Source organism: Acyrthosiphon pisum, chromosome X (genome assembly GCF_005508785.2).
Source record: "Acyrthosiphon pisum isolate AL4f chromosome X, pea_aphid_22Mar2018_4r6ur, whole genome shotgun sequence".
Taxonomy (NCBI): domain Eukaryota; kingdom Metazoa; phylum Arthropoda; class Insecta; order Hemiptera; family Aphididae; genus Acyrthosiphon; species Acyrthosiphon pisum.
In genome coordinates, this window is record NC_042493.1 from 42,723,936 (window position 1) to 42,735,516 (window position 11,581).

The 11,581-nt window shown below is 28.6% G+C and overlaps 1 non-coding gene across 1 annotated transcript; it reads left to right on the forward strand.

The window, feature by feature from the left end:
• Positions 1-2,703: 2,703 nt before the first annotated feature.
• On the forward strand, positions 2,704-2,768 carry Mir3025 (microRNA mir-3025). Its single transcript, NR_040189.1, has one exon. It is a non-coding gene; the product is annotated as a microRNA mir-3025 (primary transcript).
• The last annotated feature ends 8,813 nt before the right edge of the window (positions 2,769-11,581 follow it).

An 11,581-nucleotide genomic window follows, 5' to 3' on the forward strand; every position in this document is an offset into this window, starting at 1 on the left:
ATATAATTGAATAAAAGTTGCATTTTTTTATAGATAGTCAATAAAATTTTTTGGAAGTTCACTCGTTTTCTCATGTAGCGATTTTCTTATTTTGTTGTAGTTCAAAAACGAAAAACTGTAGACATGAAAACGTCACTGAATGTTTATATTCTCATTTTCTATACACCTTAAAATTATTAAAATATTTTGACTAGTTTTGATCTGTTTATGGACAATTTCAAATTTTAATTTTTTAATTTTTTTTTCTATAAATATCAATAAAATTTTATCCTCTGGGCTAAAAAGCGTGAAAATGTAAATATGTAATACGAGGCTCCTGATATATTGTTACAAATGCAATTTAAAAACATTAAAAATACATAGGTAGTCACGATTTTTTTTTGTAATAATTTAAAGTTTGATTTTTGACACAATTTATCAAATTTAAAATTTAATAATTATTTTGTAGTTAAATATTTATAAAATGTTCGAAATTTATATAGCTAAGGATTGCAAATTTAAAACAAGATTCCACTTAATAAGTTATATATGAATTACTTTATTCGCAATAATATCATCAAATATAGGTACTTATAAATCATAAGTAATATCATAGGCTGACTGACCGTTTTCGATCAGAATTTGTATTTCTTATACCTACAATGATTGTTGCCGCAACACATTGTTGTTATTATTATGCGATATACGGAACACCACGGCGCCGGCGACTCGTCTTTATCTCTCTCCCTCGCCCACAACCGTTACTCGATAGGTATGTGAATTATAATCACCTGTAGGTACCTACTTATATAAATTAATTTATTATTATTGTTATCGTTGTCATCATATCACAGAATAGATGATAATAATAATAATAATTTCATCTATTCTGTGGTCATATTGTCTTTGTTTTAATATCATCTGATTATTTATCATTTATAACAAATGTCTTGTTGTGATTCCGCGGCCAACGCCCTTATTATTGTTATTAGTTTTTTCATTAAGTTTTTTGTATACACATTTTACGTATTACAACTGAAAAAAGTTTCGTTTTGTTGTTCATTGCTTTTTTTTTTGCTATTGAAGCAACGCCAAATCGTTTATTTTTGTTGCCACTGCGGCAACACGTTAAGAAATACGAGATATATATTACCTGTCCTGTCATTGCGACACATATTATCGTGTTGTTGTTATTATCACAATAAAAAACCATCATTGTCAGTTTTTTATTGTATTTGTGGGTGTGTATTATCGCGTACTTTTTTACACTAACTCGTCAACGTTGGACGGTGCTCTTCAATAGCCTGAGATCGGGATTGGTGCCAGCATTCACTGCATAAGACAGCCAGCACCCGCTGTGGTGTGGGAGAGGACGCCAAGGTCTTCGTGTCCGTTCGCACATCCGTTCCACATCATCATCGTCGTCGTAGATTTAAGTATAGATTTTAAGTATTCGTCCGATTTATGTGAGCTTGGTGGTCATTGCACCAAACCGGCCACCAAGAAATTTCCCTCTTATAACTAAACTCATCTTCCTTATTCCCGTGTATAAATTCAACTTCCTTGGTCGGTTGGTCCCATAATTTTAAGTCTCTTTTGGTCCCCTCCTATCGTCGTCATCGTCGTATCTTGTTGCCTACCCCGTCAATCTAAGGCCAGCGCACATTAAGTTGCCTATGTCATACATACCAGGCGTTTTTGGATAGCATCATCGTAACAAGCCCAAGTGGCAACAATGATATTACCTATATTATTGAATTCAAATTTAACAGCATCCATTACAGTGACCCACTTGTAACCTACTCTACAGCAGAGCGACACCCACTTGCCCACTTTTTAGTTTTACCCTGTAAAAGGTACTTAAATTTAGTATTAAGTTATAACACAATGATGATATTAAAATTAATCACAATTTTTTCAAATGTATTATGTCAAAAAAAGAAATGGATACCATTCAGGCTTAACATAACTTAATAGTTAATTCACAATATCAGTAATTATAAAAATAATGATTATTATTTTCAGAGAAGTATTTAAATGCCAAGACTTTCTATCTTTATCTTCTGATGATTTGGTGAAACTTATTTCCTCTAATGGCCTTGCTGTTCCGTCTGAAGAAAAAGTAAGCAAATTTAATTGGTAATTTGCATTTTGATATTTTGTATGGAAAATCGACATTAAATAAGTTGGCAAGTGACAGGTGTGATCGCTGTGACAGATGAGTTATAATATTATTTTGAATTCAATGATATAAAATTTTTGTATACAAAAAATGATTTTGAATTAAAACGATTTGATAGTAATACTGTAATTCTGCAGAAAGTTTAATTATTTTATGGGATATTGGGATTCTGTGATGATTATTATAGTTCTAAATATGTGTTATTGTAGGTATTTGTTTGTGTGATCAAATGGGTAAAACATAATTTGAATCAGAGAAATGATTTCCTGCCAGAATTAATAACACATGTAAGTTTTCCATTATTAAAGCCTTATATATTATTTAATATAATATCTGAAGGACCTCTTCTAAACAATATTTCTAAATGTACCTATGTTGTTTAAATAAATATACCATCATTACTAAGAATTATTATTATAATATTTTTAGGCAAAGAACAGATAATTGAAGCATTACCTACGTTTTAATCTACAAAAATTGGTTCAGAATTCAGCCACTTCAAAAACGATTAGGTGTAAACCTAGAGAGTTTGCTGGTCTTGGAGTAGTAAGAGATCAGTTGGATATTGGAAGGGCTATATTTTGTCAAATTGATCTCTTATCACGCCAAGACCAGCAATCAGATGACAATCATTTAACCCTGGTGCAGTGGCTGTTCATCGTGTATATGTGCACAAGTGCACGTGCACTACCTACCCAGACTCAAGAAAAATTGAATACATTAATTTTAATTATACAACTAAGTTCTTATAGTGTTATAAATATTTAATGCCAGCGAATTATTTATTTATTTTTTTTTTGTTATGCGGATGCTATATGCTAATAATATATAATGATGTATTTTTAATTTTTATATTATGGACCTATTCATTAAATATGCAATTAATTGGTGTGATAGTAATTTGTTTTAGATTAAACAATATAAAATTATATGAAATATGTTTAAAATTATATGAATTAATGATATTATATAATTTATTGACAATTTATTCATTAGCAAATGGTGCGTTAAATATTTAAATCCTAGACCCTAAACAATTTTTAGAATGTGGGATTCATATTTAAAAAAAAATTATAGTACAAGGTATTTTATTTTATTTTACAATGATAAAGTAGTGTTTTAAATATAATTTTTATACTAATGTAGTACAGTAGGTAATAATGATATATTATAAAAATCTAATGAATAATGATAAAAATATGACTGCCCGAGGATGCTACCCATGCATTTGTTGTCTCCGTTTTACACACGTACGATATAGCAAATTTTCGTTCACTAGTTTCAATAGTGTGCTGTTAGTTTTGATATTAGAATGATAATTACATTAGCTGTGCTTCAGCATTGGCTTTTATTCAATATTTTAATTTTCAAGCGATATAGGCTAAAGTATACAGTTATTGGCACTTTAAGCAAAAATTTAATTTCAAAGCATTTTATCATTAATATATTTGTGACGTCCTTGATTATAATCAAAATATTGTAATCTATCACAATCTGTAATCATATTTTAAATCCATTTAATATATATTTTGTATTTAATACTTTAATATAAAATGACCAAAAACTACAGTTATTGGCACTATAATTCAGTTACTGATTTTTAGATTTCAGTAATTGACACCCTCTTTAAATTGTTTATTTAATTTAGTTAATTGTTATAGGTAGGTACCTAAGTAGGTACTTACTAATTATTTAGGTAATTAAAAATATATAAAAATAAAATTATACTTGAAAATTATATTATTTACCTATTATAGTTAAAATGTATCTATATCATTTAAATATAATCATTATATAAAATAAAAAATTATACCTACCTTTCAAACTCCAAATGCAATTGAATTAATTAATTTCACAAACTTTATACCTAGGTAATTATAGGTACCTAGTTACCTAAATTCATTGCACAATATTTTACTTAATAACACATTATACCTATTTCAGTATTGCTTTGAAACATTTACAATTGTTTTTTATAATAGGTAGGTATGTAAAATCAATTACAATTTTTTTTTTTGTGATAATATAAGCATATAAAATAAAATAAAATCAACCACAATTTCTTTTTTGTAGCAATATAATAATACAAACAGTAAAATAAAATCAATCGCAATTTCTTTTTCGTGATAATATTAAGCATATAAAATAAAATAAAATTAATCAAAATTTCTTTTTGTATTTGTAGCAATATAATAATACAAACAGTAAAATAAAATCTATCACTTCTATCTTTTTCAAATAATATAATAACAGAATCTGTATTAATTAACTTTCCGATATATCTATCAATCTACACCATTACCTAAAAGCTAACACATATATTTGTTTTTAAATATGTGTCCAGAGGTTGGAAAATGTAAAGGAAATTTGATACCGACCGTTTTTAAGGAGTTCAGTATAGGCAATTTCTATGTAATATATATTAGTGTGAGTAATATAATATCATTGATTATACATAGTATAATACTAAGTATAATCAATGATAATATGTACTCTGTATAAAATAAATAAATAGCTCTTACACAGTCGCATGTGCATAATATTGTACATATTTTGTAAATTTGTACGTCATGTTGACAACGTTTGTAAATTACACAAAACATATTAATTATTTTATTTTTTATTGATAAAAGTCTCAATATTTTTCCAATCATATTAACTAACCTTCCGATAAAATTTCTGAAAACATATTTGAATTTGTCATCAAAATTACTTGTAAACGACTTTCTGACATATTCAAATCAATTATTCAATCAAAATATTACAATTTATTAAAAATTGTTAATAATAAAAATGTCAAAATTTAATTTTGAAGGGTTAAGGAGTTCAGTTTTCAAAAAAGTGACAAAGTAGTCTTCAAAGTTCAAAAAAATTTCATGATGAATTCAAATATATTTTCAGAAGTTGTATCCGATGACTAGGATGTTCGGTACAGTTGATATAAGATAGGCCTATTTTGGCAGAAAACTGCAGAGCTGAGGGCCCTATAATAACGATACGATTACGTATTAGTGTATTACCCACGATCAAAGACAATAGACATAATTATGTTACCTAGGGTATACAATCTTAAATCTTTAATCAATATTCAATAATCGTGGTTTGTAGTTCAATTTTGTTAAATTTGGGTATAATACTCTTAAAAAGTATTCGAAATAAATAGGTACTCGAATACTTATGAAAAAATAGTATTTCAAATAAAGCATCTTAAATATTCCAAATTCTTTTAAAATATTTTTTAATTTTTGTTTTAACTATTAAACCATTGATACTTTTCTTCGGGAAAATTTGCGAACATATAATATATAATTTAATAATTCTAAACAGGTATAATCTAATTAAAATTTTTGATAATTGATTTAAAATTTTTAAATATATATAATATTGTAAAAATGTCCAGAAAAACAAGCAAACAATTATTATAAATAATAAGTATTTTTTATACGAATAAAATATTTTTCAAAAATATTCTAAATAGTTATTCAGAATACTGTTGGAAAAAGTATTTTAAAAGTATTCTGAATACTGTATTTGGATTACTTTTTTCAGAATACTACCCAAGACTGACTTTTGTACTCATTAATTTATGTTCGCCGTGTGGTGGTAGAGTGGAACGGAATAAACTATAAACCCCTATTTTTGCTAATATTTGTATTATGAGCTGCATCTAATATTATTTTATGCTTTGGGTAAAATACCAATTATTTTTGAATGTAACCATAAATAATTATTTTTATACATTATTATTAAATTTTGAATAGTTCAATTTTTGGTCATTAATGGTAGGGGTAGGTACCTACGGATTGGACATTGGCACGCCGTGACCGATAAGACTTATATAATATACTAGGCGCCTAGAATATAAGTGGTATAATAGTGACAATTTTTAAAAAAATTGAGTTAGTATGTACAGCTAAATTACATATTTTCTGTTTTATTTGGTGGTAAAGAGATATAAATTAATTTTTTGTTACGACGAGATGCGATCTGGTAGCAAAGTCATTCTGGATTAGCAGGAAAGTGATACAAATGCACTTGTCTCAGGCTTGATTATTACGAAATTTAAATAATTTCAATTGTACCCCTAGTGTTCTATAGGCGCCTAGACTTTATTCTTTGCCACGATGTAGAGAATAATACATTATAACTTTTCTACATCGTGTTTTGTGTATTTACTCATAAACGGATCATGTCTGGCCGGTGTGGCGAATTTTGATTTTTTTTCTTACGAAATATGAAATATTGATAAACAACTAACATTATTATCTAGCCACTAAACCACCGATTAGATTTTTAATCGGCTGTCTAATTTAGAGGATATCACACTCGCATGTGTTGTCTCCGTCTTACTAATGTACAACATACCAAAAACTGTTTTGCGTGGGACAACTTTTATCTTTTTGTGTTTGTAGTAGTGACCCCAAAATTTCTGAACATATAGGGTGGAAAATGATCTTTGCAACAGCGTGCCTATATTTTAGATAACATAAATACAATAAAAGTTATTTGGTTCTAAACATTTTGTTTTTTTTGTTTTTTTTTTTTATTTGCTTATAAAAAATGATTGGATAGTGCTATTAAAAAAAAGAGCACGCTGTTGCACTGATAAATTTCTTCTTTACGTGTTGTGAAAATTTGGTAGCTCTATAACAAATATGGTGCTAGAAAAGTTGTCCCGCGCAAAACAGTTTTTGCCATGTCGTACTTTTGTAAAACGGAGACAACGTATGCGGGTGTGACATCCTCTTAAGATAAATTTTACATCAATAAAAAATACTCAAAATCGATACAATTTGTTACTAACGCTTACTGGATGTCACTAAACAATTTTCTCGCATTACATTTTATTGAAATAACAATTCTTTTATTCATATTATGGTGCAATATGTGTGCCATCTATCTGCTTCGTAATGATGGCATATTTTTTTTATAGAATTACTATATTTAGTTTGGATTATATTTGCGTAAATGCATATCTATGCATATATTATACTGTTTGGTTCCTTATGCTTTGTCAAATACCTATAGTGTATAATACTTATATGGATTTATAGGTTCAATACAGACGTGTCTACAATACCTATATGCGCAAATGTTGTATAAATACGTAGTACATCTATAATTAATTGTTGTAGTTAATATATTTTAGATATAGAAGTTTTATAACCTCATTATTACAACCAGATTATGACAAAAATAAAACAAATAAGTAAGGTAGGTAATCATTATTTTTTTTATATTGTCTTAGCAAAACACTGAATATTTTATTCGAATAAAAATATAATATTTACAATTAAAAAAAGTTCGAGGGGGCGGGTGAGACTCGTGCAGGGAGATTTCTGCGTGTCAGTCATTAGATAAAACAAACTGTGCAGATCGTAAGTAAGGCACGGGCGGGTAGGTATAGTAACAGATCATAGGGTGGTGGGTAAATACACGTATCATTCAAGTCCTCGACGGGGTTATCGTCTGCACAACGGCGCAGGGGGCGCATCTTTTGTGTACGTCTACAGCGCGCACTGCGTAGTTGTGGACGACGTCCTTCTTTCGGTATACCAACTTGCATTTCATGGGCAACCGGCCAGCTTTGAAGTACTTTATCTTTTTCCATGCGTCGCTCGACACCGGCGTGTCGCCACGGTATCCAAAGAGCTCGTAGCCTTCGACGCGCGCGTATTTGGGAAGCATTGACGCCGTCGCCCGCTCGTCCCATACCAACGTCACGACGTCGTTGACGACGCTCAGCGTCAGCACGGGAGCTAACGGTACCCTTTTCCACGAACTGTTCACGGCGTGCCGCGGAACAGGTGGATACGCGGACAAGGTTTTAGACATGGCGTCGCTGCTACTGCCTCCGTACACCACCTGCATGGCCAACTCTGTCTTGTCGTGAACGGCTTCCTCCGCCATGTCAAGAACGTCCTCCTTTGCACTGTCCAGAACGGCCACGGCCACCCCCATAACGGCCTTTGCCATCTTCAGCAGTCCATCTGAGCGAACTAGAATTTTCGACGCGCCGTCTTCGTCCTGACCGACCCATCGTCTCTTTGACTTGGGACATGGCTTGCGCATTACCGCGGTAACTGTGTTTTTTTTTTCTTTTTTCGTGCTTGACATTGCGAAACGCGTATTGTTTAGATGAATACTATTATTAGATATCTATCGCGTGAAAGACAATAACGGTACAATGAAAACATGCTGCGAGTTATACTGAGTAAACAAATAAAGTTAGTTGCAAGGCTAGGGGAAAATATGCTACAAAATAAATAGGAACGACGGAATTAGTACCTACATAGATACGATATTAAGTTGATTTGTTGTTAACGCTCTCAAAAATATTATATTACCGTGATATTGTCTGAAACCAGGCACTGAAGTTGATAGGTACGCATCTATGGAACATGTTATGGTCACTAAAATATCTTATTTAATATCTTACCTTAATTCAAGTGCAAAATCGAATGAACAGATATTCATTTTTATTATTTTATTTCCTCTACACAACATATCTACGAATATATTTTTACTTATTCTCACTTTTTAAATATGTGTACGATTAAAATTTTCTAATTACAAAATATTATTGATACCTAATATTTATCAACCATTACTAATGTGTGCTGGGGACGTAATTGCGGGTTTTTTTGTGGGGTGTGCACTGTGCAACTGTGCAAGGTTTCTAGCAGGCAATTTTGAAATTTCACCATGCATATAAAAATAGATGGATCTATGTATATTATCGTGCATTTAATTGTTTCCATACGTCATGGACTACTGCATCAACATAAGAAGCAAAAAGCAATTTAAAAATTGAAAGACAATAAAAAATTGATTACTTAACCTGTGAAAATCAATAAGTAATGCATCATGCAATAAACATTTAAGAAGACAAATTTAATGCAGCAATAAAAAAGGACATAATATTTACAACATCGATTTTGTAAGTTTATATAAAATAAATATATATTTAAAAAAGAAGGTAAGTGGATGTCGTTCTTCTGTACAGTAGGTTACAATAGTGAGTCATTGTATAATGGATTGTATTAGACTTGAATTCAATGATATAATATCATTGTATAAGAAAAACGATTCTGAGCGGAGACGGTTTGTCACTTTGTCAGTCTGGATATTCTATATTGTTATTATTTATTATATCGTGTAAGTTGAATTAATATTATAATATAATAATATTATTATTCGTTTCTATGGTTATACATAAAGCGTTAGAAATTAAAATCCCATTTTTAGCGTTTTTTCGTAATTTTTCGATGGTTTTTCCCGTGGCATTAAATAACTATTGATAAAATCGAAAAATGAAGTCTCTAAAGTACAATCCTGATCCAATTTTCTACAAGATAATATTTATTATATGTTATAATAAATAATATATAATATATGCTATATGTTGAAATCGAAACACTCCTGGTAGAAATTTTGTATACAAGATATACATAAAAAAAAAAATAAACAACATTGTAAAACCAATAGCTTCCTCGCTCCGCTCAGAATCTCAAATGGGGTTAACTGCGATATGTAAGTTAAATATGTGTCCAGAGGTTGGAAAATGTAAAGGGAATTCGATACCAACCGTTTTTAAGGAGTTCAGTATAGGCAATTTCTATATAATGCATATTAGTGAGTGATATAATATGTACTCTGTATAAAATAAAATTTCTAAATTTATATAATTAAGTGTTAGCTACCTATTTTACAACTTTAAGAACAATGATATAGTTTAGGATCCATCACCCATGTGTAAAAATTATAAAAATATGTTTTACATATTTTTTGACCGATAAAAGAAACCTTTACCTACTCAATTATTAATTGATAGAACGCTATATTTTATTAATCTGAAATATTATTTTAATTTAATTATATAAATAATAGTGTATTATTTCACAGGCCAATTGGGACTTATTTAAAAGTAAAGGGTGCAACCATATACCCTGACCCCATCCAAATGACGCCCCGGATGTGTGCCAAATTCCATTGAACCTAAACAAATATATTTAAAATATTATAATTTTTAATTTTTGATGATAGTGAAGTTCAAAAGTTAAACTTTAGTCTACTTAGTCTTTGCAAATAGCTCATAATCATAAGTTATGTGATCAACGATAGATAATCAAAAATTGAATTCAAATTTTAAAATTAAAAAATATTAATATTTACACAAATTAACAAATTTAACTGTTAAATAATGCAAACTGACAAAAAATATATGTACATTTTATTGTAAAAAAACCAAGACATATTTTATCCATTATCCCAATAAAATTAATAATGCCATCACATTTCTGAAAAATGTATTTAAATTTCAAGGTATAAATCATCTAAATTTTATATTGACATTTGAGATCTAAAAGTTTAAGCATTTTTAAAAATATATTTTATGAAATTAAAGTAAATAAATGAAATAGATTGAAAAGTTGTTACAAAGTAAAATTAATATGTTTTCAGAAGTCTTATTATACTGTAGTGGCGCTAAGGTTTATTCCTGACTATTGCTATGTCTTTACGAATTATCATTTTTGATGTAGAGGTAATGAGATAAATTGGTTTTTCATCTAACAACCATCCTTCAATATTTTTATATTTCGGTAAAATTAATAATTAAATTATGGTAAGCATCAGAATTGGTTAAATATATGCACTAAATCATAAAATATGCATTTACACCAATTAATTTACATATTTTTCTTCTTATTATTTATATTTTCTAGTCTTAATAAAGTCATCATATAATAAATCCATAGTCCTTAGTAAAACTACAATTCTCTCACTTCATTTATAATAGTTTAATTAAAAAGTGATAAATAATTGTTGCAAAAACTTGTCTGGTTATTTACAGTTACAGATAATTAGAGTTTTAATAAACAGTACCTACATCAAAAATACAGTCTAGGTATAATTAACAATTATATTTATATGTTTACATATTTAAAATCATAATAAAGTGAAATTTCTACTTTCCTATTTATTAGGTGTTGAAAATGATAAAATCAATATTTTAATTATCAACTATTAAGTATTTAAGACAATACTAAATTCTAAGGAAAAATATTAATTTGACTTGCTATAATCAAATCACAAATTAAATAAGTTAATTTTTATTTATAATACACATTTAGTGTATTAATATACATTAATAATGAATAATGAATAATAATAATTTATGTGTGAATACTCACATTTGAAAAGCATTAAATGTCTAAGAAATTAAGAATGTAAATTTATAATTTTTTACTTTACTGAATCTTTAATAATACTTAATATTGTAAATGAAATATAACAAGTTTGTACCTATTTAAGTAAATTAAATTAATAAATAATAATATTATATTGAGAACTGAGATTAAGAAAGTTTTTTTTACCAAAACTTGAATTTGAGATTACTATTAAAAACCAAATTTTATT